The 25,266-nt window shown below is 51.2% G+C and overlaps 21 non-coding genes and 13 pseudogenes across 21 annotated transcripts; all 34 read left to right on the top strand.

The window, feature by feature from the left end:
* The first annotated feature begins 2,027 nt into the window (after positions 1 to 2,027).
* On the top strand, positions 2,028 to 2,146 carry LOC135589343 (5S ribosomal RNA). The gene has a single exon (XR_010476752.1). It is a non-coding gene; the product is annotated as a 5S ribosomal RNA (ribosomal RNA).
* A 313-nt stretch (positions 2,147 to 2,459) lies between these two features.
* Positions 2,460 to 2,578, top strand: LOC135590912 (5S ribosomal RNA). Its single transcript, XR_010478316.1, has one exon. It is a non-coding gene; the product is annotated as a 5S ribosomal RNA (ribosomal RNA).
* A 313-nt stretch (positions 2,579 to 2,891) lies between these two features.
* On the top strand, positions 2,892 to 3,010 carry LOC135590581 (5S ribosomal RNA). Its single transcript, XR_010477988.1, has one exon. It is a non-coding gene; the product is annotated as a 5S ribosomal RNA (ribosomal RNA).
* A 311-nt stretch (positions 3,011 to 3,321) lies between these two features.
* Positions 3,322 to 3,440, top strand: LOC135590986 (5S ribosomal RNA). Its single transcript, XR_010478390.1, has one exon. It is a non-coding gene; the product is annotated as a 5S ribosomal RNA (ribosomal RNA).
* Positions 3,441 to 3,575: 135 nt separating this feature from the next.
* On the top strand, positions 3,576 to 3,693 carry LOC135591639 (5S ribosomal RNA; annotated as a pseudogene).
* Positions 3,694 to 3,807: 114 nt separating this feature from the next.
* Positions 3,808 to 3,926, top strand: LOC135590654 (5S ribosomal RNA). Its single transcript, XR_010478061.1, has one exon. It is a non-coding gene; the product is annotated as a 5S ribosomal RNA (ribosomal RNA).
* A 313-nt stretch (positions 3,927 to 4,239) lies between these two features.
* Positions 4,240 to 4,360, top strand: LOC135591690 (5S ribosomal RNA; annotated as a pseudogene).
* A 111-nt stretch (positions 4,361 to 4,471) lies between these two features.
* LOC135590653 (5S ribosomal RNA) lies at positions 4,472 to 4,590 on the top strand. The gene has a single exon (XR_010478059.1). It is a non-coding gene; the product is annotated as a 5S ribosomal RNA (ribosomal RNA).
* Positions 4,591 to 4,903: 313 nt separating this feature from the next.
* On the top strand, positions 4,904 to 5,024 carry LOC135591687 (5S ribosomal RNA; annotated as a pseudogene).
* Positions 5,025 to 5,135: 111 nt separating this feature from the next.
* Positions 5,136 to 5,254, top strand: LOC135590766 (5S ribosomal RNA). The gene has a single exon (XR_010478173.1). It is a non-coding gene; the product is annotated as a 5S ribosomal RNA (ribosomal RNA).
* A 431-nt stretch (positions 5,255 to 5,685) lies between these two features.
* LOC135591757 (5S ribosomal RNA) lies at positions 5,686 to 5,804 on the top strand (annotated as a pseudogene).
* A 198-nt stretch (positions 5,805 to 6,002) lies between these two features.
* On the top strand, positions 6,003 to 6,121 carry LOC135590583 (5S ribosomal RNA). The gene has a single exon (XR_010477989.1). It is a non-coding gene; the product is annotated as a 5S ribosomal RNA (ribosomal RNA).
* Positions 6,122 to 6,432: 311 nt separating this feature from the next.
* LOC135590964 (5S ribosomal RNA) lies at positions 6,433 to 6,551 on the top strand. The gene has a single exon (XR_010478368.1). It is a non-coding gene; the product is annotated as a 5S ribosomal RNA (ribosomal RNA).
* A 431-nt stretch (positions 6,552 to 6,982) lies between these two features.
* On the top strand, positions 6,983 to 7,101 carry LOC135590509 (5S ribosomal RNA). Its single transcript, XR_010477916.1, has one exon. It is a non-coding gene; the product is annotated as a 5S ribosomal RNA (ribosomal RNA).
* Positions 7,102 to 7,299: 198 nt separating this feature from the next.
* LOC135591344 (5S ribosomal RNA) lies at positions 7,300 to 7,418 on the top strand. The gene has a single exon (XR_010478487.1). It is a non-coding gene; the product is annotated as a 5S ribosomal RNA (ribosomal RNA).
* Positions 7,419 to 7,544: 126 nt separating this feature from the next.
* LOC135591793 (5S ribosomal RNA) lies at positions 7,545 to 7,667 on the top strand (annotated as a pseudogene).
* A 313-nt stretch (positions 7,668 to 7,980) lies between these two features.
* LOC135590961 (5S ribosomal RNA) lies at positions 7,981 to 8,099 on the top strand. The gene has a single exon (XR_010478364.1). It is a non-coding gene; the product is annotated as a 5S ribosomal RNA (ribosomal RNA).
* Positions 8,100 to 8,412: 313 nt separating this feature from the next.
* On the top strand, positions 8,413 to 8,531 carry LOC135591535 (5S ribosomal RNA). Its single transcript, XR_010478554.1, has one exon. It is a non-coding gene; the product is annotated as a 5S ribosomal RNA (ribosomal RNA).
* A 198-nt stretch (positions 8,532 to 8,729) lies between these two features.
* LOC135591680 (5S ribosomal RNA) lies at positions 8,730 to 8,848 on the top strand (annotated as a pseudogene).
* A 126-nt stretch (positions 8,849 to 8,974) lies between these two features.
* LOC135591792 (5S ribosomal RNA) lies at positions 8,975 to 9,097 on the top strand (annotated as a pseudogene).
* A 313-nt stretch (positions 9,098 to 9,410) lies between these two features.
* Positions 9,411 to 9,529, top strand: LOC135590858 (5S ribosomal RNA). The gene has a single exon (XR_010478262.1). It is a non-coding gene; the product is annotated as a 5S ribosomal RNA (ribosomal RNA).
* A 313-nt stretch (positions 9,530 to 9,842) lies between these two features.
* LOC135590762 (5S ribosomal RNA) lies at positions 9,843 to 9,961 on the top strand. Its single transcript, XR_010478168.1, has one exon. It is a non-coding gene; the product is annotated as a 5S ribosomal RNA (ribosomal RNA).
* Positions 9,962 to 10,256: 295 nt separating this feature from the next.
* Positions 10,257 to 10,375, top strand: LOC135591785 (5S ribosomal RNA; annotated as a pseudogene).
* A 152-nt stretch (positions 10,376 to 10,527) lies between these two features.
* Positions 10,528 to 10,646, top strand: LOC135589738 (5S ribosomal RNA). The gene has a single exon (XR_010477144.1). It is a non-coding gene; the product is annotated as a 5S ribosomal RNA (ribosomal RNA).
* Positions 10,647 to 19,704: 9,058 nt separating this feature from the next.
* LOC135591439 (5S ribosomal RNA) lies at positions 19,705 to 19,822 on the top strand. The gene has a single exon (XR_010478525.1). It is a non-coding gene; the product is annotated as a 5S ribosomal RNA (ribosomal RNA).
* Positions 19,823 to 20,135: 313 nt separating this feature from the next.
* LOC135591606 (5S ribosomal RNA) lies at positions 20,136 to 20,254 on the top strand (annotated as a pseudogene).
* A 313-nt stretch (positions 20,255 to 20,567) lies between these two features.
* On the top strand, positions 20,568 to 20,686 carry LOC135590855 (5S ribosomal RNA). Its single transcript, XR_010478260.1, has one exon. It is a non-coding gene; the product is annotated as a 5S ribosomal RNA (ribosomal RNA).
* Positions 20,687 to 20,979: 293 nt separating this feature from the next.
* LOC135590977 (5S ribosomal RNA) lies at positions 20,980 to 21,098 on the top strand. The gene has a single exon (XR_010478381.1). It is a non-coding gene; the product is annotated as a 5S ribosomal RNA (ribosomal RNA).
* A 295-nt stretch (positions 21,099 to 21,393) lies between these two features.
* Positions 21,394 to 21,512, top strand: LOC135591626 (5S ribosomal RNA; annotated as a pseudogene).
* A 313-nt stretch (positions 21,513 to 21,825) lies between these two features.
* On the top strand, positions 21,826 to 21,944 carry LOC135590857 (5S ribosomal RNA). Its single transcript, XR_010478261.1, has one exon. It is a non-coding gene; the product is annotated as a 5S ribosomal RNA (ribosomal RNA).
* A 313-nt stretch (positions 21,945 to 22,257) lies between these two features.
* LOC135591698 (5S ribosomal RNA) lies at positions 22,258 to 22,376 on the top strand (annotated as a pseudogene).
* Positions 22,377 to 22,545: 169 nt separating this feature from the next.
* Positions 22,546 to 22,664, top strand: LOC135590973 (5S ribosomal RNA). The gene has a single exon (XR_010478376.1). It is a non-coding gene; the product is annotated as a 5S ribosomal RNA (ribosomal RNA).
* Positions 22,665 to 22,975: 311 nt separating this feature from the next.
* LOC135591708 (5S ribosomal RNA) lies at positions 22,976 to 23,096 on the top strand (annotated as a pseudogene).
* A 111-nt stretch (positions 23,097 to 23,207) lies between these two features.
* Positions 23,208 to 23,327, top strand: LOC135591760 (5S ribosomal RNA; annotated as a pseudogene).
* Positions 23,328 to 25,266: the final 1,939 nt, after the last annotated feature.

Here is a 25,266-nt window from a genome sequence, read left to right as displayed (position 1 = left end):
CCACACCGAATTCTTGATCTTTTCAGTGATTCTAAGAGCTCAAATTTGTGTAAAGTCCTAAAGTTCTCCTCCTTCTGTTCTTCAAGTCTTGAGTTGTAAAGAGAGGAGAGAAAGGATCTGTAAAGGTTGTCTCCTGAGCCTGTCAAAAGGAGAGAAACTGTAAAAGGGCAGTTAGCCTTCGCCCATTGAAGGAAGGCAGCTAGTTGACGTCGGCAACCTCGTCGGTGGAGGAAGCCAAAAGTGGAGTAGGTCAAGGCTGACCGAACCACTCTAAATCTCTGGTTTGCGTTTATTTTTGAGCACTTTATCATTACTGCAAACCTCCTCCATTACTACTGCTCTCTGCGCTCTCACGAACAAGTTCTAAGTGCTGTTCTTTCAGAATCTGCATTCAAACGTAAATCGTGTTTTCGTACGATCTTCACACTGCAGTTTACGCTTACATTCGGACTCCATTTATAACTGCAAATTGCTTTCTACGTAAAACGCTTTTCAAGGTTCAAAACTGCTTTTAAACGCAAAACTACATTTAGACGTAAATCTGAGTTTAGACGTAAATCTGCGTTTAGACGTAAAACTACGTTTAGACGTAAATCTACGTTTAGACGTAAAACTACGTTTAGACGTAAATCTGAGTTTAGACGTAAACTGCGCTTAGACGCAAAACTGCGCTTAGACGCAAACTGTGTTCAGACGCAAACTGCGCTTAGACGCAATCTGCGCTTAGACGCAAACTGCACTTAGATACAAACTGAGAATTAGCTTTTGCATCATAATAGTTTTTATTGAACGAACGCAGCTTTTGGTTTTTAATCGCTGTAAGATTTCCGCTGCACTAATTCACCCCCCCCCCTCTTAGTGCTCTCGATCCTAACAAACTCCAAATCTCTAGGAGAACTAAATCAGCAAAAGTTCAAGTTCTCCAACAAAAATTAGACAAGAGGACCAGATTCAAGTTCGTTATCAAATAATCTCCATTGATTGTACTTACATATATCACATAATACAGTGGTCTAGGTTGAATACCCAAGTGATAGGCTACATGTTACGAATCAAATCGTAGATAGGACCCATGGTCAAACAAATATTTGCATTCTTTCATAAGCATGCATAATACCTTCGATCACTACTTCAGAAGTTTTAGAATCATATTCAGTGATAGCATACACTCTGATATGGGCAGATGATTTATGAGGTAGTGACTCTTTCTTATTGTTCAAAGGGCAGTCTTTTATTTCATGATCCAACTTTCCGCAAGCAAAATAGACTCCAGTCACCTGAAACACAAATTTGTTTCATAATTTAACTTATAATTCACACATGATTGAGTCTTTTGTGGTGACTTCCCTTTTCAAATCCAAATGTCTTGACCCTCTTGTTATCACTTTCTGATTCATTTCCAATCACATTCTTATTGGTAAACTTGTCCTTATCATTCTTCTCACTGATCTCCAAAAATTCTTTTCATTGTTCTCATTAATGATCAGCCTCTACTTCCAATATAAGGCAGCAAAAGAAATCTTTCGATCATCAGAACAATTTTGTACATCAAATATCTTCTCCGTTTGCATCATCCATTTTTCTACCACCAATGAAATTAGGTCCACCATGCTTCCGCTGCGCCACTCTGATTCAATATCCCCGATTACCCTTTCATCCCACTTAATTAATCAAAATCAGATGAAGTAGGAGGACTAAATGTCATCGTCATCCTAGATTCCTAAAATACATCAAAGAAAATTTTCACCAATCACTATAGTTCACAAGACCTCAATATATTTTGAACGTCAACATATCAAATATTCCAGTGATCCTCAAACCATGCTCTGATACCACCTCTGTCACGCCCCTAAAAATATCCATGATATTTAAATTTTTTTTTTTTTTTTTTTTGAACAGATCTCCCAAATCTTACAAATAAGTTACCTCTGATTCATACTCTATTTCTTTTGTCAATTAAAATAGACGCTTACGTTATCACCAGAAATTTATACGAACATTCGGAAATGAGGGGTGTTACACGAAATGAGTGCGATCATACCATCACTAAAGCACCGGATCCCATCAGAACTCCGAAGTTAAGCGTGCTTGGGCGAGAGTAGTACTAGGATGGGTGACCCCCTAGGAAGTCCTCGTGTTGCACTCCTTTTTGCACCCCGAGCGACCGAAACCTCTCCCGTCGACCTCCGAGGCGATGGTTTTGGGCCTCGGAATTTGCCGTGACCGCTACGCAGTCAGTCTCGTGGGGCTCGGAGAGAGGTTTCCGGAATGGGGTCGCAATAGCGATTCCGAGTTCGTTCGAGAAAGTCGCGATGGTTTCGGCGCGCGCTTGCCGTGTCCGGTACGCAGTGGGCATCGGAGAGATCCGACAACGGCGATTCCGAGATCGTTCGAGAGGTTTAGGGGCTCCATACGCCGTCCGCGACGTGCACAAAGGCGAGGAACGACGCAAATGAAAGTAGTGTAATCATACCAACACTAAAGCATCGGATCCCATCAGAATTTTGAAGTTAAGCGTGCTTGGGCGAGAGTAGTACTAGGATGGGTGACCCCCTGGGAAGTCCTCGTGTTGCACTCCTTTTTGCGCCCCGAGCGACCGAAACCTCTCCCGTCGACCTCCGAGGCGATGGTTTTGGGCCTCGGAATTTGTCGTGACCGCTACGCAGTCAGTCTCGTGGGGCTCGGAGAGACGTTTCCGGAATAGGGTCGCAATAGCGATTCCGAGTTCGTTCGAGAAAGTCACGATCGTTTCGGCGCGCGCTAGCCGTGTCCGGTACGCGGTGGGCATTGGAGAGATCCCACAAAGGCGATTCCGAGATCGTTCGAGAGGTTTAGGGGCTCCATACGCCGTCCGTGACGTGCACAAAGGCGAGGGACGACGCAAACGAAACCAGTGCGATCATACCATCACTAAAGCATCGGATCCCATCAGAACTCCAAAGTTAAGCGTGCTTGGGCGAGAGTAGTACTCGGATGGGTGACCCCCTGGGAAGTCCTCGTGTTGCACTCCTTTTTACGCCCCGAGCAACCGAAACCTCTCCCGTCGACCTCCGAGGCGATGGTTTTGGGCCTCGGAATTTGCCGTGACCGCTACACAGTCAGTCTCGTGGGGCTCGGAGAGAGGTTTCCGGAATGGGGTCGCAATAGCGATTCCGAGTTCGTTCGAGAAAGTCGCGATGGTTTCGGCGCGCTTGCCGTGTCCGGTACGCGGCGGGCATCGGAGAGATCCGACAACGGCGATTTCGAGATCGTTCGAGAGGTTTAGGGGCTCCATACGCCGTTCGCGACGTGCACAAAGGCGAGGGACGACGCAAACCAAACCAGTGCTATCATACCAGCACTAAAGCACCGGATCCCATCAGAACTCTGATGTTAAGCATGCTTGGGCGAGAGTAGTACTAGGATGAGTGACCCCCTGGGAAGTCCTTGTGTTGCACTCTTTTTTGCGCCCCGAGCGGTACGCGGTGGGCATCGGAGAGATCCGACAACGGCGATTCCGAGATCGTTCGAGAGGTTTAGGGGCTCCATACGCCGTCCGCGACGTGCACAAAGGCGAGGAACGACGCAAACGAAACGAGTGCGATCATACTAGCACTAAAGCACCGGATCCCATCAGAACTTCGAAGTTAAGCTTTCTTGGGCGAGAGTAGTACTAGGATGGGTGACCCCCTGGGAAGTCCTCGTGTCCGATACGTGGTGGGCATCGGAGAGATCCGACAACGGCGATTCCGAGATCGTTCGAGAGGTTTAGGGGCTCCATACGCCGTCCGCGACGTGCACAAAGGCGAGGGACGACGCAAACGAAACGAGTGCGATCATACCAGCACTAAAGCATCGGATCCCATCAGGACTCTGAATTTAAGCGTGCTTGGGCGGGAGTAGTACTAGGATGGTTGACCCCTTGGGAAGTCCTCGTGTTGCACTCCTTTTTGCGCCCCGAGCGACCGAAACCTCTCCCGTCGACCTCCGAGGCGATGGTTTTGGGCCTCGGAATTTGCCGTGACAGCTACGCTGTCAGTCTCGTGGGGCTCGGAGAGAGGTTTCCGGAATGGGGTCGCAATAGCGATTCCGAGTTCGTTCGAGAAAGTCGCGATGGTTTCGGCACGCGCTTGCCGTGTCCGGTATGCGGTGGGCATCGGAGAGATCCGACAACGGCGATTCCGAGATCGTTCGAGAGGTTTAGGGGCTCCATACGCCGTCCGCGACGTGCACAAAGGCGAGGAACGACGCAAACGAAACGAGTGCGATCATACTAGCACTAAAGCACCGGATCCCATCAGAACTTCGAAGTTAAGCTTTCTTGGGCGAGAGTAGTACTAGGATGGGTGACCCCCTGGGAATTCCTCGTGTCCGGTACGCGGTGGGCATCGGAGAGATCCGACAACGGTGATTCCGAGATCGTTCGAGAGGTTTAGAGGCTCCATACGCCGTCCGCGACGTGCACAAAGGCGAGGGACGACGCAAACGAAACGAGTGCGATCATACCAGCACTAAAGCATCGGATCCCATCAGGACTCTGAATTTAAGCGTGCTTGGGCGGGAGTAGTACTAGGATGGTTGACCCCTTGGGAAGTCCTCGTGTTGCACTCCTTTTTGCGCCCCGAGCGACCGAAACCTCTCCCGTCGACCTCCGAGGCGATGGTTTTGGGCCTCGGAATTTGCCGTGACCGCTACGCTGTCAGTCTCGTGGGGCTCGGAGAGAGGTTTCCAGAATGGGGTCGCAATAGCGATTCCGAGTTCGTTCGAGAAAGTCGCGATGGTTTCGGCACGCGCTTGCCGTGTCCGGTATGCGGTGGGCATCGGAGAGATCCGACAACGGCGATTCCGAGATCGTTCGAGAGGTTTAGGGGCTCCATACGCCGTCCGCGACGTGCACAAAGGCGAGGAACGACGCAAACGAAACGAGTGCGATCATACTAGCACTAAAGCACCGGATCCCATCAGAACTTCGAAGTTAAGCTTTCTTGGGCGAGAGTAGTACTAGGATGGGTGACCCCCTGGGAAGTCCTCGTGTCCGGTACGCGGTGGGCATCGGAGAGATCCGACAATGGCGATTCCGAGATCGTTCGAGAGGTTTAGGGGCTCCATACGCCGTCCGCGACGTGCACAAAGGCGAGGAACGACGGAAACGAAAGTAGTGCGATCATACCAACACTAAAGCACCGGATCCCATCAGAACTTCGAAGTTAAGCGTGCTTTGGCGAGAGTAGTACTAGTATGGGTGACCCCTTGGGAAGTCCTCGTGTTGCACTCCTTTTTGCGCCCCGAGCGACCGAAACCTCTCCCGTCGACCTCCGAGGCGATGGTTTTGGGCCTCGGAATTTGCCGTGACCGCTACGCTGTCAGTCTCGTGGGGCTCGGAGAGAGGTTTCCGGAATGGGGTCGCAATAGCGATTCCGAGTTCGTCGACCTCCGAGGCGATGGTTTTGGGCCTCGGAATTTGCCGTGACCGCTACGCAGTCAGTCTCGTGGGGCTCGGAGAGAGGTTTCCGGAATGGGGTCGCAATAGCGATTCCGAGTTCGTTCGAGAAAGTCGCGATGGTTTCGGCGTGCGCTTGCCGTGTCCGGTACGCGGTGGGCATCGGAGAGATCCGACAACGGCGATTCCGAGATCGTTCGAGAGGTTTAGGGGCTCCATACGCCGTCCTTGACGTGCACAAAGGCGAGGGACGACGCAAATGAAATGAGTTCGATCATACAATCACTAAAGCATCGGATCCCATCAGAACTTCAAAGTTAATCGTGCTTGGGCGAGAGTAGTACTAGGATGGGTGACCCCCTGGGAAGTCCTCTTGTTGCACTTCTTTTTACGCCCCGAGCGACCGAAACCTCTCCCGTCGACCTCCGAGGCGATGGTTTTGGGGCTCGGAATTTGCCGTGACCGCTACGCAGTGGGCATCGGAGAGATCCGACAACGGCGATTCCGAGATCGTTCGAGAGGTTTAGGGGCTCCATACGCTGTCCGTGACGTGCACAAAGGCGAGGGACGACGCAAACGAAACGAGTGCGATCATACCATCACTAAAGCATCGTATCCCATCAGAACTCCAAAGTTAAGCGTGTTTGGGCGAGAGTAGTACTAGGATGGGTGACCCCCTGGGAAGTCCTCGTGTTGCACTCCTTTCTACGCCACGAGCGACCGAAACCTCTCCCGTCGACCTCCGAGGCGATGGTTTTGGGCCTCGGAATTTGCCGTGACCGCTACGCAGTCAGTCTCGTGGGGCTCGGAGAGAGGTTTCCGGAATGGGGTCGCAATAGCGATTCCGAGTTCGTTCGAGAAAGTCGCGATGGTTTCGGCGCGCTTGCCGTGTCCGGTACGCGGCGGGCATCGGAGAGATCCGACAACGGCGATTCCGAGATCGTTCGAGAGGTTTAGGGGCTCCATACGCCGTCCGCGACGTGCACAAAGGCGAGGGACGACGCAAACGAAACCAGTGCTATCATACCAGCACTAAAGCACCGGATCCCATCAGAACTCCGATGTTAAGCATGCTTGGGCGAGAGTAGTACTAGGATTGGTGACCCCCGGGGAAGTCCTCGTGTTGCACTCTTTTTTGCGCCCCGAGCGACCGAAACCTCTCCCGTCGACCTCCGAGGCGATGGTTTTGGGCCTCGGAATTTGCCGTGACCGCTACGCAGTCAGTCTCGTGGGGCTCGGAGAGAGGTTTCCGGAATGGGGTCGCAATAGCGATTCCGAGTTCGTCGACCTCCGAGGCGATGGTTTTGGGCCTCGGAATTTGCCATGACCGCTACGCAGTCAGTCTCGTGGGGCTCGGAGAGAGGTTTCCGGAATGGGGTCGCAATAGCGATTCCGAGTTCATTCGAGAAAGTCGCGATGGTTTCGGCGTGCGCTTGCCGTGTCCGGTACGCGGTGGGCATCGGAGAGATCCGACAACGGCGATTCCGAGATCGTTCGAGAGGTTTAGGGGCTCCATACGCCGTCCTTGACGTGCACAAAGGCGAGGGACGACGCAAATGAAATGAATGCGATCATACCATCACTAAAGCATCGGATCCCATCAGAACTCCAAAGTTAAGCGTGCTTGGGCGAGAGTAGTACTAGGATGGGTGACCCCCTGGGAAGTCCTCGTGTTGCACTTCTTTTTACGCCCCGAGCGACCGAAACCTCTCCCGTCGACCTCCGAGGCGATGGTTTTGGGGCTCGGAATTTGCCGTGACCGCTTCGCAGTGGGCATCGGAGAGATCCGACAACGGCGATTCCGAGATCGTTCGAGAGGTTTAGGGGCTCCATACGCCGTCCGTGACGTGCACAAAGGCGAGGGACGACGCAAACGAAACGAGTGCGATCATACCATCACTAAAGCATCGTATCCCATCAGAACTCCAAAGTTAAGCGTGCTTGGGCGAGAGTAGTAATAGGATGGGTGACCCCCTGGGAAGTTTTCGTGTTGCACTCTTTTTTGCGCCCCGAGCGACCGAAACCTCTCCCGTCGACCACCGAGGCGATGGTTTTGGGCATCGGAATTTGCCGTGACCGCTACGCAGTCAATCTCGTGGGGCCCGGTACGCGGTGGGCATCGGAGAGATCCGACAAAGGCGTGTTGCACTAAAGCATTGGATCCCATCAAAACACCGAAGTTAAGCGTGCTTGTGCGAGAGTAGTACTAGGATGGGTGACCCCTTGGAAAGTCCTCGTGTTGCACTCCTTTTTGCGCCCCGAGCGACCGAAACCTCTCCCGTCGACCTCCGAGGCGATGGTTTTGGGCCTCGGAATTTGTCGTGACCGCTACGCAGTCAGTCTCGTGGGGCTCGGAGAGACGTTTCCGGAATAGGGTCGCAATAGCGATTCCGAGTTCGTTCGAGAAAGTCACGATCGTTTCGGCGCGCGCTAGCCGTGTCCGGTACGCGGTGGGCATTGGAGAGATCCCACAAAGGCGATTCCGAGATCGTTCGAGAGGTTTAGGGGCACCATACGCCGTCCGCGACGTGCACAAAGGCGAGGGACGACGCAAACGAAACTAGTGCTCTCATACTAGCACTAAAGCACCGGATGCCATCAGAACTCCGAAGTTAAGCATGCCTGGGCGAGAGTAGTACTAGGATGGGTGACCCCTTGGGAAGTCCTCGTGTTGCACTCCTTTTTGCGCCCCGAGCGACCGAAACCTCTCCCGTCGACCTCCGAGGCGATGGTTTTGGGCCTCGGAATTTGCCGTGACCGCTACGCAGTCAGTCTCGTGGGGCTCGGAGAGAGGTTTCCGGAATGGGGTCGCAATAGCGATTCCGAGTTCGTTCGAGAAAGTCGCGATGGTTTCAGCGCGCGCTTGCCGTGTCCGGTACGCGGTGGGCATCGGAGAGATCCGACAACGGCGATTCCGAGATCGTTCGAGAGGTTTAGGGGCTCCATACGCCGTCCTTGACGTGCACAAAGGCGAGGGACGACGCAAATGAAATGAATGCGATCATACCATCACTAAAGCATCGGATCCCATCAGAACTCCAAAGTTAAGCGTCCTTGGGCGAGAGTAGTAATAGGATGGGTGACCCCCTGGGAAGTCCTCGTGGTGCACTTCTTTTTACGCCCCGAGCGACCGAAACCTCTCCCGTCGACCTCCGAGGCGATGGTTTTGGGGCTCGGAATTTGCCGTGACCGCTTCGCAGTGGGCATCGGAGAGATCCGACAACGGCGATTCCGAGATCGTTCGAGAGGTTTAGGGGCTCCATACGCCGTCCGTGACGTGCACAAAGGCGAGGGACGACGCAAACGAAACGAGTGCGATCATACCATCACTAAAGCATCGTATCCCATCAGAACTCCAAAGTTAAGCGTGCTTGGGCGAGAGTAGTAATAGGATGCGTGACCCCCTGGGAAGTTTTCGTGTTGCACTCTTTTTTGCGCCCCGAGCGACCGAAACCTCTCCCGTCGACCACCGAGGCGATGGTTTTGGGCATCGGAATTTGCCGTGACCGCTACGCAGTCAATCTCGTGGGGCCCGGTACGCGGTGGGCATCGGAGAGATCCGACAAAGGCGTGTTGCACTAAAGCATTGGATCCCATCAAAACACCGAAGTTAAGCGTGCTTGTGCGAGAGTAGTACTAGGATGGGTGACCCCTTGGAAAGTCCTCGTGTTGCACTCCTTTTTGCGCCCCGAGCGACCGAAACCTCTCCCGTCGACCTCCGAGGCGATGGTTTTGGGCCTCGGAATTTGTCGTGACCGCTACGCAGTCAGTCTCGTGGGGCTCGGAGAGACGTTTCCGGAATAGGGTCGCAATAGCGATTCCGAGTTCGTTCGAGAAAGTCACGATCGTTTCGGCGCGCGCTAGCCGTGTCCGGTACGCGGTGGGCATTGGAGAGATCCCACAAAGGCGATTCCGAGATCGTTCGAGAGGTTTAGGGGCACCATACGCCGTCCGCGACGTGCACAAAGGCGAGGGACGACGCAAACGAAACTAGTGCTCTCATACCAGCACTAAAGCACCGGATGCCATCAGAACTCCGAAGTTAAGCATGCCTGGGCGAGAGTAGTACTAGGATGGGTGACCCCTTGGGAAGTCCTCGTGTTGCACTCCTTTTTGCGCCCCGAGCGACCGAAACCTCTCCCGTCGACCTCCGAGGCGATGGTTTTGGGCCTCGGAATTTGCCGTGACTGCTACGCAGTCAGTCTCGTGGGGCTCGGAGAGAGGTTTCCGGAATGGGGTCGCAATAGCGATTCCGAGTTCGTTCGAGAAAGTCGCGATGGTTTCGGCGCGCGCTTGCCGTGTCCGGTACGCGGTGGGCATCGGAGAGATCCGACAACGGCGATTCCGAGATCGTTCGAGAGGTTTAGGGGCTCCATACGCCGTCCGCGACGTGCACAAAGGCGAGGTACGACGCATACGAAACCAGTGCGATCATACCAGTACTAAAGCACCGGATCCCATCAGAACTCTGAAGTTAAGCATACTTGGGCAAGAGTAGTACTAGGATGGGTGACCACCTGGGAAGTCATCGTGTTGCACTCCTTTTTGCGCCCCGAGCGGCCGAAACCTCTCCCGTCGACCTCCGAGGCGATGGTTTTGGGCCTCGGAATTTGCCGTGACCGCTACGCAGTCAGTCTCGTGGGGCTCTGGGATCGCAATAGCGATTCAGAGTTTGTTCGAGAAAGTCGCGATGGTTTCGGCGCGCGCTTGCCGTGTCCGGTACGCCGTGGGCATCGGAGAGATCCGACAACGGCGATTCCAAGATCGTTCAAGAGGTTTAGGGGCTCCATACGCCGTCCGCGACGTGCACAAAGGCGAGGGACGACGCAAACCAAACGAGTGAGAGCATACCAGCACTAAAGCATTGGATCCCATCAAAACATCGAAGTTAAGCGTGCTTGTGCGAGAGTAGTATTAGGATGGGTGACCCCAAGGGAAGTCCTCGTGTAGCACTCCATTTTGCGCCCCGAGCGATCGAAACCTCTCCCGTCGACCTCCGAGGCGATGGTTTTGGGCCTCGGAATTTGCCGTGACCGCTACGGAGAGGTTTAGGGGCTCCATACGCCGTCCACGACGTGCACAAAAGAGAGGGACGACGCAAACGAAACGAGTGCGATCATACCAGCACTAAAGCACCGGATCCCATCAGAACTCCGAAGTTAAGGGTGCTTGTGCGAGAGTAGTACTAGGATGGGTGACCCCCTGGAAAGTCCTCGTGTTGCACTCCTTTTTGCTAGTCATAAGTGCCCAGCAAGCCAATCACGTGAGTGATGGCACGTGTGACTTGATACAGAATCTTTTTGCTTATTATATTTTGGCGTATATCACTTTATAACTATTGCATAAATGCATATATATTGTGATGTCCTTGGATTTGTGTAATGGGAATCGGATCGTGATGAGATCACGATAATGAGATCGATTCACCTTTAAACACATATCCTAAATAATCCCGGTCATAGGTTACTCGAGAGGGACATCGTGATAACCGGATAGACTGGTGTGCTGTATACCCGTCCATATGATGGATGCAGCTGGTCTCATAGCTGCTCGTGTAGGGACACTAGGGATACAGTACAGGTGCTCATTGGAGAATGAGTTCACTGATTGATCCGCTTACGGAATGCTGGATGGTTGATGATGCCTTATTGTCAGACAACGATTCCGTAGTCCTAGTGGTGTATCTGGTTCTTAGACTTGAGACACCAAGGATGTCCTGTATGAGTGCTCCACTCTTTGATACCAGACTTATAGGTTTGGCTGTTCCCAGATCTAGTACAGCTGGTCATTGGGAGTGGTAGTCGACCTTACGAGGGCTATTGAGTGTCGATAGAGGATCATCCACTCTCGGTATCATGAGAGGAATATCCCATGTGTTCTTGCTCAGACAAATCCCTGGCCAAGGTCATTCGGGTTGAGAGAGAAAGAGTTCTCCGGGAGAATCCGATTAGAGCGAGACTCGAGTAGAAACCGTATGGGTCTGACAGCACCATGCTCGATATACGGTCTCTGGGATATTAGATGGATGAGGGACTATAGGTACATGGTAACTGAGGACAGACAGGTCCAATGGATTGGATTCCCCTGTATCGTCTGGGGACTACGGCGTAGTGGCCTAGTACTTCCGTAGTCGATGAGTCGAGTGAATTATTACAGAGATAATAATTCACTTAGTTAGAAGGAGTTCTGACAGGTATGACTCACGCCCAGCTCGATATTGGGCCTAGAGGGTCACACACATATGGTAGGCATTGCGATGAGTAGAGGTTCGGATATGAGATATCCGACGGAGCCCTTGTCTTATTGGATGCAGATCCAATACCCACTAGGGAAAGGACCCATTAGGGTTTTGACACGGGATCTCTATAAATAGGAGGGATTCACAGCCTCATAGGCTAGAGTCTTTGCTTGCCCTTCCTATTCTCCTCTCTCTCTCCACCTCAGAGTAGGCCTGGAGTTTTGAGGAGCGTCGTCGCAACCCTGCTGTGTGGATCACCGCTAGAGAGGAGGACGCTTGACCTCCTTCACCCTCTCCTAAGGATCTGCAAGGAAACAGGGATATACGATCTCCCTAGGTAACACAATCTCTATACGCAGTTTTGTGTTTTTGCGGATTTTGCGCACCAATCTTCGCACGACAATGAACATCTTTTTGGGAATCGGGGATTTTTTGTTTTCTTGTTCTTCCGCTGCGCATATGATGTCGCCCCCCCCCATGATTTCCCAACAGTGGTATCAGAGCCAGGTTGTTCGTGCGAATGATTGGTTTTGAACTGCGTGTGTTGTGTTTAGGAAGAATATTGACGTCAAAATCGTTGACGCAAAAGCGAGGAAGGGCAGCAACAGTTGCTGCCCTCGATCTGCATGCCTGCAGCCACCTGCAGCGGCAGCCGCAGCCAGGCAGCACAGCGCCGGCGCATGCGCCGGCGCTATGCCTGCAGCAGCCGGCCGGCGGTCTGCTTGCAGCAGGCTTGCTGCCGACGGGGCTGGCAACCCACGGGCAGAGGCGCCGCAGGGCAGCGGCGCCTGCCGCCGAAAGGAAGCGGCGCCTGCCGCCGCAGGGCAGCGACGCGCGACGCCTGCCGCCGCTACTCCCGCGGGCGAAACCCCCCCCACAGGGGCGGCCGCCTAGCAGGACAGCACCGCCTGCGGAGGCAGCGGCGCCCGAAGGGGGCGCCCACCCGCAGCGGCGTCGCCGCCAGCGGGCGTGCCGCCTGCAGGCGAGGGCAGTGCCCTCGCCCCGCCGCACAGGCTCCGCCGGCAGGGTGGCGGCGACGGAAGCAGCAGAGGGAATTAGGGTTTTGGGCAAAAAGACAGTTTTGCCCCTGTGAATTTGAGAAATTCCAGTTTCTATCTTTTGTCCAAATTACGAAAATACCCTTAGGAATTGAGAAATTCCCTACATGTCCCTGATTTCAGAAAATATTAATTAATTAAAAGGTTTAGTTGATTATTATTTTTATTATTATCTAGTAGTCCTACATGATGATGATTATTTATACATGTGATGTATGATGTGTGGACGGATGATCATGGACCGTGTGATGTGTGTACTTGTGATTATTATTATTGAGGTCTGCGAACCTCCATTATATTTCTCGTTTATTGTCGGGTCTGCGTGCCTATGATTAAGTTGTAATCACATGAGGAGGCGCAGCGGGAGCGTGGAAGCCATAGCGGGACCCACGAGACGGACGATCGTGATGCATGGAGATGCATCAAGATGTCGACGGAACCGACGAGGACGAGATGGACGATCACAAGGCATGGAGATGCACCGTTGCACACATAGATCTTGATGTGAGTGATTAGGCCTACTGGCTCGGGCCTAATCATATTAGGTTGTGGTCCATGATCATCTGGTGTGATTGCTTATACACATACTAGATATGTATATATATTTGCATGCGATGTAGATATATATTAAATATGTATATGTGTGACATGTCATATTAGGAGACCAAATCATAGAAACATCTCTCGATAATATTAAGTCGGTAAACGTGAGGCAATTAGATTGACCCACGTGGCCTTCCATCGTTATGAGTAGGAACCGAATCCCGGTGTAGGTTGAGTTGGTCGAGTCCCTCGAGACTCACCTATATCGCGATTCGCTATCTTGCTTACGACATAGAGATGTCACCGGTGACCTGAGGGCATGATATGCTTGGTCGAGTCCCTCGAGGGTATATCATCAAATCAGACTCATCTTGTAACGAAGGTGTTGACTTAACCGAGCATCATGGTTGGTCGAGTCCCTCGAGGCCATGGTGATTCGGAGGCCGAACAGGACGGGAATCACAAGGAGTTGTGATCGGCAAGAGTTGTCTACCTTTTAGGCTTAGTGTGATTGGTCGAGTCCCTCGAGGTTACACTAAGACGCTGATTGGATCCTGATCCCCACTAGAAGTCTGCCGGAGACTTCCGTTTCACGTGCTGAGGGTGTCGCGTGACTCGTTAGTAAAATAGTGGGAGCATATTAAGATAGAAGTCCATATCTTGATAGTTTATTTCTTGCAAAATCTGCATGTTATTCATTTTTGCTACATCTTTATTTTCAGAAAATGTCGCTTTTAAATCCCTTACGTGGCATACTTGATGTCAACCGCCTCACTGGTCCAAATTATACGGATTGGCTCCGTAACTTGAGAATTGTTCTCACAGCGGAGAAAATCGTGTACGTCCTTGATACAGTGATGCCTACGCCCGAAGAAGGGGTAAGCGAGGATGAGATCGCTCGCTACGTGAAGTACATTGATGACTCCACTCTTGCTCAGTGCTATATGTTGGGCTCTATGACTCCAGAGTTACAGAGACAACATGAAAAGATGGATGCCAGATCCATTCTCCTACATGTCCGTAAATTGTTTGAGGAACAGGGAAGGACTCAACGATATGAGATATCCAAGAGCCTTTTCCGCGCTAGGATGACTGAGGGGACACCGGTTCAGAACCATGTCCTAAAGATGATTGAGTGGATAGAGAAACTCACAGGTCTAGGAATGGTCCTAGAGGATAACTTGTGTGTGGACATTGTGCTTCAGTCCCTACCAGATTCCTTTTCACAGTTCATAATGAACTTTAATATGAACAAGCTTGAGGTGACTCTCCCAGAGCTCCTCAATATGTTGAGGGAGGCAGAGAGTACTATTAAGAAAGAGAAGCCAGTTCTCTACACTGGTGAGACCAGAAAGAAAAGGAAAGCAGAAAGGTCCCTTAAGAAGGGAAAGGGCAAGGGCAAACAAGGTAAAGCAAAGGTTGCTAAGAAAGACCCAACAAAGGACAAAGGCCAGTGCTTCCACTGTGGTAAAGATGGGCACTGGAAGAGAAACTGCAAAGAGTACCTTGCAGAAAGGGCGAAACAAAAGCTTGATGAAGCTTCAGGTACATTCATGATCAGTCTCCATTTGTCAGACTCTTATGATAACACATGGGTATTAGATACCGGTAGTGCTTATCATATATGCAATTCGTTGCAGGTTCTGGCAAGGCCTAGGAGACTAGAGAGAGGCGAGATGGACCTCAAGATGGGTAATGGAGCAAAAGTTGCTGTATTAGCTGTTGGCGAGGTCGCCCTACATCTGCCTAGTGGAGCTTTTATTGCATTAGATGCATGTTATTTTGTTCCTTCTATTATCAAAAACATTATCTCCATTTCATGTTTAACAGTTAGTGGATATAAATTTGTTTTTGAGAACAATGGTTGTTCGATATTATTAGATGATAAGATCATCACGAAAGGAACATTGCATAATGGTTTATTTATGTTAGACACCACTCCACATATCATGAATATAAATGTGTCCAAAAGGAAACGAGATGAGTTGAACAGTGCATACCTGTGGCATTGTAGGCTAGGTCACATCCATGAAAGAAGGATTCAAAAGTTGCTAAATGATGGATATCTAGATCCATTCGACTATGTGTCATATGCAACTTGTGAGCCTTGCATTCGTGGAAAACTGACCAACTCTCCATTTAGTGGAACTGGAGAGAGAGCCACTGAGTTGTTGGAACTCATACATAGTGATGTATGTGGACCCATGTCAACTCATGCCATTGGAGGTTACTCCTACTTCATTACATTTACTGATGATTTCTCAAGGTATGGATATGTGTACTTAATGAAGTACAAGTCCGAGGCCTTTGAGAAATTCAGAGAGTATAAGAATGAGGTGGAGAACCAGACTGGAAAGAGTATCAAAACTCTTCGATCAGATCGAGGAGGTGAGTACTTAAGTACAGAGTTTACTCACTTCCTCAAGGACCATGGGATATTATCCCAATGGACACCTCCTTATACACCTCAGCTCAATGGTGTCTCTGAAAGGAGAAATCGTACATTATTAGATATGGTACGGTCCATGATGAGTTTCGCTGACCTACCCATCTCATTCTGGGGATATGCCCTAGAAACCGCAGCTTACCTTCTGAACAGAGTTCCAACTAAGTCGGTGGTGTCTACACCATATGAGATATGGAAAGGGAAGAAGCCTGATCTTAAAGTAGTTAAGATTTGAGGCTGCTCTGCCCATGTTAAAAGACACAACCCCGATAAGTTAGAATCAAGGACAGGGCGATGTAAATTTGTGGGATACCCCAAGGAAACTTGTGGGTATTACTTCTATCATCTTGAGGACCAAAAGGTCTTTGTAGCTAAGAGAGCAGTGTTCCTTGAGAAGGAACACATTCTTGACGGAGACAGTGGGAGAATGATAGAATTGAGCGAGGTTGGAGAACCAAGCTCAAGCACCACTCTACAGCCCGAGTCTGTTCAGGTATCTAATACACAAGTTTCAACTTTACGCAGGTCTGATAGAGTATCCCATCCTCCTGAGAGATATGTGGGACATATTAGAGCAGAGGATGTAGAGGATATTGATCCTCAGACCTACGAGGAGGCTATTATGAGTATAGACTCCGGGAAGTGGAAAGAAGCCATGAATTCTGAGATGGATTCTATGTACTCCAATAAGGTTTGGAACCTAGTTGATGCACCCGAAGGTATTGTACCCATCGGTTGCAAGTGGATCTTTAAGAAAAAGATCGGAGTAGATGGAAAGGTAGAGACCTATAAAGCAAGGCTAGTGGCTAAGGGGTATCGTCAAAGGCAAGGTGTTGACTACGACGAAACTTTCTCACCCGTAGCAATGCTAAAATCCATCAGAATTCTATTGGCTATTGCAGCACACTATGATTATGAGATCTGGCAGATGGATGTGAAAACCGCATTCCTCAACGGGAACCTGGAGGAGGAGGTGTATATGATGCAACCTGAGGGATTCGTGTCCAAGAACTGCCCAGATAAGGTGTGTAGGTTGCTTAGATCCATTTATGGACTAAAGCAAGCTTCCCGAAGTTGGAACATAAGATTTGATGAGGCAATCAGATCTTATGACTTCGTTAAGAACGAAGATGAGCCTTGTGTATACAGAAAGGTAAGTGGGAGCGCTATTAGCTTTTTGGTGTTATATGTGGATGACATCCTCATCATTGGGAATGACATAGGAATGCTATCCACAATAAAGGCTTGGTTATCTAGACACTTCTCCATGAAGGACTTAGGAGAAGCATCTTATATCTTGGGGATTAGAATCTATAGAGATAGATCCAAAAGGATGCTTGGCTTGTCCCAGTCCAGGTACATAGAAACTATTGTCAAAAGGTTTGGCATGGAAAATTCCAAAAGAGGTCTCATACCGATGAGACATGGGATATCGCTTTCTACGAGTATGTCCCCAAAGACTCCAGAAGAAAGGGCGAACATGGATATGATACCTTATGCCTCAGCAATAGGGTCTATCATGTATGCCATGCTATGTACTGGGCCTGATATAGCGCATGCTCTGAGTGTCACGAGCAGGTATCAGGCGGATCCAGGCTTGGAGCACTGGAAAGCAGTAAAGTGTATCCTTAAGTACTTGAGAAGGACTAAGGATCTTTTACTAGTATATGGAGGTAATAGCCTTAAGGTTGAAGGCTACACTGACTCAAGTTTTCAGTCTGATGTCGATGATAGCAAGTCGAATTCAGGGTATGTGTACACCTTGAATGGAGGAGCAGTGTGCTGGAAGAGTTCCAAGCAAAATACCACTGCTGACTCGACCACAGAGGCGGAGTACATTGCTGCATCAGATGCAGCAAAGGAGGGAGTCTGGTTGAAGAAGTTCATCACAGATTTGGGAGTCGTGCCGGATAGTGAGGAGCCGATTTCCCTATATTGCGACAACAACGAGGCAATTGCTCAAGCGAAGGAACCTAGGTCTCATCAGAAATCTAAGCATGTTCTGAGGAGGTTCCACCTTACCAGAGAGATCGTGACCCGAGGAGATGTAGCAGTGGAAAGAGTTCCATCCGAAGATAACATTGCAGATCCACTAACAAAGCCATTGTCTCAGATTGTCTTTGAGCGTCACAGGGGTCTGATGGGGATCAGACACATAGGTGATTGGCTTTAGGTCAAGTGGGAGATTGCTAGTCATAAGTGCCCAGCAAGCCAATCACGTGAGTGATGGCACGTGTGACTTGATACAGAATCTTTTTGCTTATTATATTTTGGCGTATATCACTTTATAACTATTGCATAAATGCATATATATTGTGATGTCCTTGGATTTGTGTAATGGGAATCGGATCGTGATGAGATCACGATAATGAGATCGATTCACCTTTAAACACATATCCTAAATAATCCCGGTCATAGGTTACTCGAGAGGGACATCGTGATAACCGGATAGACTGGTGTGCTGTATACCCGTCCATATGATGGATGCAGCTGGTCTCATAGCTGCTCGTGTAGGGACACTAGGGATACAGTACAGGTGCTCATTGGAGAATGAGTTCACTGATTGATCCGCTTACGGAATGCTGGATGGTTGATGATGCCTTATTGTCAGACAACGATTCCGTAGTCCTAGTGGTGTATCTGGTTCTTAGACTTGAGACACCAAGGATGTCCTGTATGAGTGCTCCACTCTTTGATACCAGACTTATAGGTTTGGCTGTTCCCAGATCTAGTACAGCTGGTCATTGGGAGTGGTAGTCGACCTTACGAGGGCTATTGAGTGTCGATAGAGGATCATCCACTCTCGGTATCATGAGAGGAATATCCCATGTGTTCTTGCTCAGACAAATCCCTGGCCAAGGTCATTCGGGTTGAGAGAGAAAGAGTTCTCCGGGAGAATCCGATTAGAGCGAGACTCGAGTAGAAACCGTATGGGTCTGACAGCACCATGCTCGATATACGGTCTCTGGGATATTAGATGGATGAGGGACTATAGGTACATGGTAACTGAGGACAGACAGGTCCAATGGATTGGATTCCCCTGTATCGTCTGGGGACTACGGCGTAGTGGCCTAGTACTTCCGTAGTCGATGAGTCGAGTGAATTATTACAGAGATAATAATTCACTTAGTTAGAAGGAGTTCTGACAGGTATGACTCACGGCCAGCTCGATATTGGGCCTAGAGGGTCACACACATATGGTAGGCATTGCGATGAGTAGAGGTTCGGATATGAGATATCCGACGGAGCCCTTGTCTTATTGGATGCAGATCCAATACCCACTAGGGAAAGGACCCATTAGGGTTTTGACACGGGATCTCTATAAATAGGAGGGATTCACAGCCTCATAGGCTAGAGTCTTTGCTTGCCCTTCCTATTCTCCTCTCTCTCTCCATCTCAGAGTAGGCCTGGAGTTTTGAGGAGCGTCGTCGCAACCCTGCTGTGTGGATCACCGCTAGAGAGGAGGACGCTTGACCTCCTTCACCCTCTCCTAAGGATCTGCAAGGAAACAGGGATATACGATCTCCCTAGGTAACACAATCTCTATACGCAGTTTTGTGTTTTTGCGGATTTTGCGCATCAATCTTCGCACGACAATGAACATCTTTTTGGGAATCGGGGATTTTTTTGTTTTCTTGTTCTTCCGCTGCGCATATGATGTCGCCCCCCCCCATGATTTCCCAACACTTTTTGCGCCCCGAGCGACCGAAACCTCTCCCGTCGACCTCCGAGGCGATGGTTTTGGGCCTCGGAATTTGTCGTGACCGCTACGCAGTCAGTCTCGTGGGGCTCGGAGAGAGGTTTCCGGAATAGGGTCGCAATAGCGATTCCGAGTTCGTTCGAGAAAGTCACGATCGTTTCGGCGCGCGCTAGCCGTGTCCGGTACGCGGTGGGCATTGGAGAGATCCGACAACGGCGATTCCGAGATCGTTCGAGAGGTTTAGGGGCTCCATACGCCGTCCGCGACGTGCACAAAGGCGAGGGACGACGCAAACAAAACTAGTGCTATCATACCAGCACTAAAGCACCGGATCCCATCAAAACTTCGAAGTTAACATGCTTGGGCGAGAGTAGTACTAGGATGGGTGACCCCCTGGGAAGTCCTCGTGTTGCACACCTTTTTGCGCCCCGAGCGACCGAAACCTCTCCCGTCGACCTCCGAGGCGATGGTTTTGGGCCTCGGAATTTGCCATGACCGCTACGCAGTCAGTCTCGTGGGGCTCGGAGAGAGGTTTCCGAAATGGGGTCGCAATAGCGATTCCGAGTTCGTTCGAGAAAGTCGCTATGGTTTCGGCGCGCACTTGCCGTGTCCGGTACGCGGTGGGCATCGGAGAGATCCGACAACGGTGATTCCGAGATCGTTCGAGAGGTTTAGGGGCTCCATACGCCGTCCGCGACGTGCACAAAGGCGAGGGACGACGCAAACGAAATGAGTTCCATCATACCAGCACTAAAGCAACGGATCCCATCAGAACTATGAAGTTAAGCATGTTTGGGCGAGAGTAGTACTAGGATGGGTGACCCCCTGGGAAGTCCTCGTGTTGCACTCCTTTTTGCGCCCCGAGCGACCGAAACCTCTCCCGTCGACCTCCGAGGCGATGGTTTTGGGCCTCGGTATTTGCCGTGACCGCTTCGCAGTCAGTCTCGTGGGGCTCGGAGAGAGGTTTCAGGAATGGGGTCGCAATAGTGATTCCGAGTTCGTTCGAGAAAGTCGCGATGGTTTCGGCGCGCGCTTGCCGTGTCTGGTACGCAGTGGGCATCGGAGAGATCCGACAACGGCGATTCCGAGATCGTTCGAGAGGTTTAGGGGCTCCATACGCCGTCCGCGACGTGCACAAAGGCGAGGGACAACGCAAACCAAACGAGTGCCATCATACCAGCACTAAAGCAATGGATCCCATCAGAACTCCGAAGTTAAGCTTGCTTGGGCAAGAGTAGTACTAGGTTGGGTGACCCCCTGGGAAGTCCTCGTGTTGCACTCCTTTTTGCGCCCCGAGCGACAGAAACCTCTCCCGTCGACCTCCGAGGCGATGGTTTTGGGCCTCGGAATTTGCCGTGACCGCTATGCAGTCAGTCTCGTGGGGCTCGGAGAGAGGTTTCCGGAATGGGGTCGCAATAGCGATTCCGAGTTTGTTCGAGAAAGTCGCGATGGTTTCGGTACGCGGTGGGCATCGGAGAGATCCGACAACGGCGATTCCGAGATCGTTCGAGAGGTTTAGGGGATCCATACGCCGTCCGCGACGTGCACAAAGGCGAGGGACGATGCAAACAAAACGAGTGCGATCATACCAGCACCAAAGCACCGGATCCCATCAAAACTTCAAAGTTAAGCATGCTTGGGCGAGAGTAGTACTAGGATGGGTGACCACCTGGGAAGTCATCGTGTTGCACTCGTTTTTGCGCCCTGAGCGACCGAAACCTCTCCCGTCGACCTCCGAGGCGATGGTTTTGGGCCTCGGAATTTGCCGTGACCGCTACGCAGTCAGTCTCGTGGGGCTCTAGGATCGCAATAGCGATTCCGAGTTTGTTCGAGAAAGTCGCGATGGTTTCGGCGCGCGCTTGCCGTGTCCGGTACGCGGTGGGCATCGGAGAGATCCGACAACGGCGATTCCAAGATCGTTCGAGAGGTTTAGGGGCTCCATACGCCGTCCGCCACGTGCATAAAGGGGAGGGACGACGCAAACGAAACTAGTGTGAGCATACCAGCACTAAAGCATTGGATCCCATCAAAACACCGAAGTTAAGCGTGCTTGTGCGAGAGTAGTATTAGGATGGGTGACCCCTTGGAAAGTCCTCGTGTTGCACTCCTTTTTGCGCCCCGAGCGACCGAAACCTCTCCCGTCGACCTCCGAGGCGATGGTTTTGGGCCTCGGAATTTGTCGTGACCGCTACGCAGTCAGTCTCGTGGGGCTCGGAGAGACGTTTCCGGAATAGGGTCGCAATAGCGATTCCGAGTTCGTTCGAGAAAGTCACGATCGTTTCGGCGCGCGCTAGCCGTGTCCGGTACGCGGTGGGCATTGGAGAGATCCCACAAAGGCGATTCCGAGATCGTTTGAGAGGTTTAGGGGCACCATACGCCGTCCGCGACGTGCACAAAGGCGAGGGACGACGCAAACGAAACTAGTGCTCTCATACCAGCACTAAAGCACCGGATGCCATCAGAACTCCGAAGTTAAGCATGCCTGGGCGAGAGTAGTACTAGGATGGGTGACCCCTTGGGAAGTCCTCGTGTTGCACTCCTTTTTGCGCCCCGAGCGACCGAAACCTCTCCCGTCGACCTCCGAGGCGATGGTTTTGGGCCTCGGAATTTGCCGTGACCGCTACGCAGTCAGTCTCGTGGGGCTCGGAGAGAGGTTTCCGGAATGGGGTCGCAATAGCGATTCCGAGTTCGTTCGAGAAAGTCGCGATGGTTTCAGCGCGCGCTTGCCGTGTCCGGTACGCGGTGGGCATCGGAGAGATCCGACAACGGCGATTCCGAGATCGTTCGAGAGGTTTAGGGGCTCCATACGCCGTCCGCGACGTGCACAAAGGCGAGGGACGACGCAAACGAAACGAGTGCCATCATACCATCACTAAAGCAACAGATCCCATCAGAACTTCGAAGTTAAGCATGCTTTGGCAAGAGTAGTACTAGGATGGGTGACCCCCTGGGAAGTCCTCGTGTTGCACTCCTTTTTGCGCCCCGAGCGACCGAAACCTCTCCCGTCGACCTCCGAGGCGATGGTTTTGGGCCTCGGAATTTGCCGTGACCGCTACGTAGTCAGTCTCGTGGGGCTCGGAGAGAGGGGCTCCATACGCCGTCCGCGACGTGCACAAAGGCGAGGGACGACGCAAAAGCAACGATTGCCATCATACCAGCACTAAAGCAACGGATCCTATCAGAACTCCGAAGTTAAGCATGCTTGGGCGAGAGTAGTACTAGGATGGGTGACCCCTTGGGAAGGCCTCGTGTTGCACACCTTTTTGCGCCCCGAGCGACCGAAACCTCTCCCGTCGACCTCCGAGGCGATGGTTTTGGGCCTCGGAATTTGCCGTGACCGCTACGCAGTCAGTCTCGTGGGGCTCGGAGAGAGGTTTCCGGAATGGGGTCGCAATAGCGATTCCGAGTTCGTTCGAGAAAGTCGCGATGGTTTCGGCGCGCTTGCCGTGTCCGGTACGCGGTGGACATCGGAGAGATCCGACAACGGCGATTCCGAGATCGTTCGAGAGGTTTAGGGGATCCATACGCCGTCCGCGACGTGCACAAAGGCGAGGGACGACGCATACGAAACGAGTGCGATCATACTAGCACTAAAGCACCGGATCCCATCAGAACTCCGAAGTTAAGCTTTCTTGGGCGAGAGTAGTACTAGGATGGGTGACCCCCTGGTAAGTCCTCGTGTCCGGTACGCGGTGGGCATCGGAGAGATCCGACAACGGTGATTCCGAGATCGTTCGAGAGGTTTAGGGGCTCCATACGCCGTCCGCGACGTGCACAAAGGCGAGGGACGACGCAAACGAAACGAGTGCGATCATACCAGCACTAAAGCACCGGATCCCATCAGGACTCTGAATTTAAGCGTGCTTGGGCGGGAGTAGTACTAGGATGGGTGACCCCTTGGGAAGTCTGTTGAATCTCGGATTTTGATGATGAAGTCAATTGTCATTTGTTGTCTAATCTATGTGTTGAGATAAGTGTGCAGGATTAACTACGATGAAAGATAGACAAGCAGCAGGAGTTGCGCCGGAGTCAAGTTCATGATCACGTTGGGAGTTCGAGAGTTCGACGGAAGTACGGACGGTCGTCGGAGGTTCTGCGGGAACAGATCCGAGAAGTCCAGAAGCTTGCCAAGCGAAGCTCGTCGGAACTCGCCAAGTGGATCGTCGCAAAGTCCAGGAGTTTGCCGGAAGTCCGCAGAAGCATCACCGAGGGTTCATCGGATGATCGACGGAAGTTCGCCGGAAACTCGCCGGAAAAAGCAATTGACGTACCGAAGCAAAGCTGCAGAAATTGTCTTAGATTTAATCGTAGTTAGCACGGTGATTAAGTTAGAAATGGGAGGTGATCCCATTAGCTTAATCCTGGGGCAATTGGGCCCCTGAAGAACTCAAGTTGGGTCGAATGGTTAAACCCATTCGAACCCAAGAAGCTGTGGGAGGTGCAACCGCCCAGGCAGGGAGGTGCCACCGCCCAGGCTAAGTCTCCCAGCGAGACTGGGAGGTGCAACCGCTCCAGCCAGGCGGTGCAACCGCCCAGGGCTCAGTCTCCAAGCGAGACTGGGCGGTGCAACCTCCTCTGTCAAGCGGTAGCACCGCCTGAGCTCAAGTTTCGAGCTCTGCCTGGTGATGCAATCACCGAGCTCAGTCTTCGAGCTCTGGAAGAGAAGTACGACCTCTCTGGCCAGGAGATGCACAGCCTAAGCTCAGTCTTCGAGCTCTGGCAGAGAGGTGCAACCACCTCTGGCAGAAAGGGGCGATCACCTCTGGCAGAGAAGAGAAACTTCTCTGGTCAGGAGATGCACCGCCTGAGCTCGGTCTTCGAGCTCTGGCAGGAAGGTGCAACCACCCCTGACAGAGAAGGTGCAACCGTCTGAGCTCAGTCTTCGAGCTCTGCCAGGCGGTGCCACCTCTCCAGTCAAGAGGTGCAACCGCCTGATCCCGGAATTTCGGGATTTGATCGTTTTGAGCTCGAAATTTGAATTGGGTTGGGGCCTATAAATACCCCACCCATTCAGCACTGAAAAGAAACATACCCACACCGAAATCTTGATCTTTTCTGTGATTCTAAGAGCTCAAAAGTGTTGTAAAGCCTTTAAGTCTCCTCCTTCTGTTCTTCAAGTTTTCAGTTGTAAAGTGAGGAGAGAAAGGTCTGTAAAGGTTGTCTCCTGAGCCTGTTAAAAGGAGAGAAACTGTATAAGGGCAGTTTGGCCTTCGCCCATTGAAGGAAGGCCCCTAGTTGACGTCGGCAACCTCGTCGGTGGAGGAAGCCAAAAGTGGAGTAGGTCAAGGCTGACCGAACCACTCTAAATCTCTGGTTTGCGTTTATTTTTGAGCACTTTATCATTACTGCAAACCTCCTCCATTACTACTGCTCTCTGCGCTTTCACGAACAAGTTCTAAGTGCTGTTCTTCCGAATCTGCATTTAGACGTAAATTCGTATTTTCGTACATTACAGTTTACGTTTACGTTTGATTCTGCAGAACTGTCTTCGGTGCTTTTACGAAAGAGTTTCTTTGCAGTTTACACTTACATTTTGATCCTATTGATAACTGCAAACTGTCCTCTACAATTTTACGAACGAGTTTCAACATTTAGACGTAAAACTGCATTTAGACGTAAATCGGCTTTCCTCTCACAATCATCAGTTCTCAGTTCACGTTTACGTCTTGATTTCAACTGCATACTGCTTTCTGCGAGTATACAAACGAGTTTCAAAGTTTAGACGTAAATCTGCGTCTAGACGTAAAACAGCGTTTAGACGTAAATCTGAGTTTAGACGTAAAACTGCGTTTAGACGTAAATCTGAGTTTAGACGTAAACTGCGCTTAGACGTAAAACTGCGCTTAGACGCAAACTGTGTTT

The sequence above is a fragment of the Musa acuminata genome, chromosome BXJ1-8, assembly GCF_036884655.1.
Source record: "Musa acuminata AAA Group cultivar baxijiao chromosome BXJ1-8, Cavendish_Baxijiao_AAA, whole genome shotgun sequence".
Taxonomy (NCBI): domain Eukaryota; kingdom Viridiplantae; phylum Streptophyta; class Magnoliopsida; order Zingiberales; family Musaceae; genus Musa; species Musa acuminata.
The sequence above is the reverse complement of the archived record's forward strand: the minus strand, read 5'-3'. Positions and strand labels throughout refer to the sequence as shown.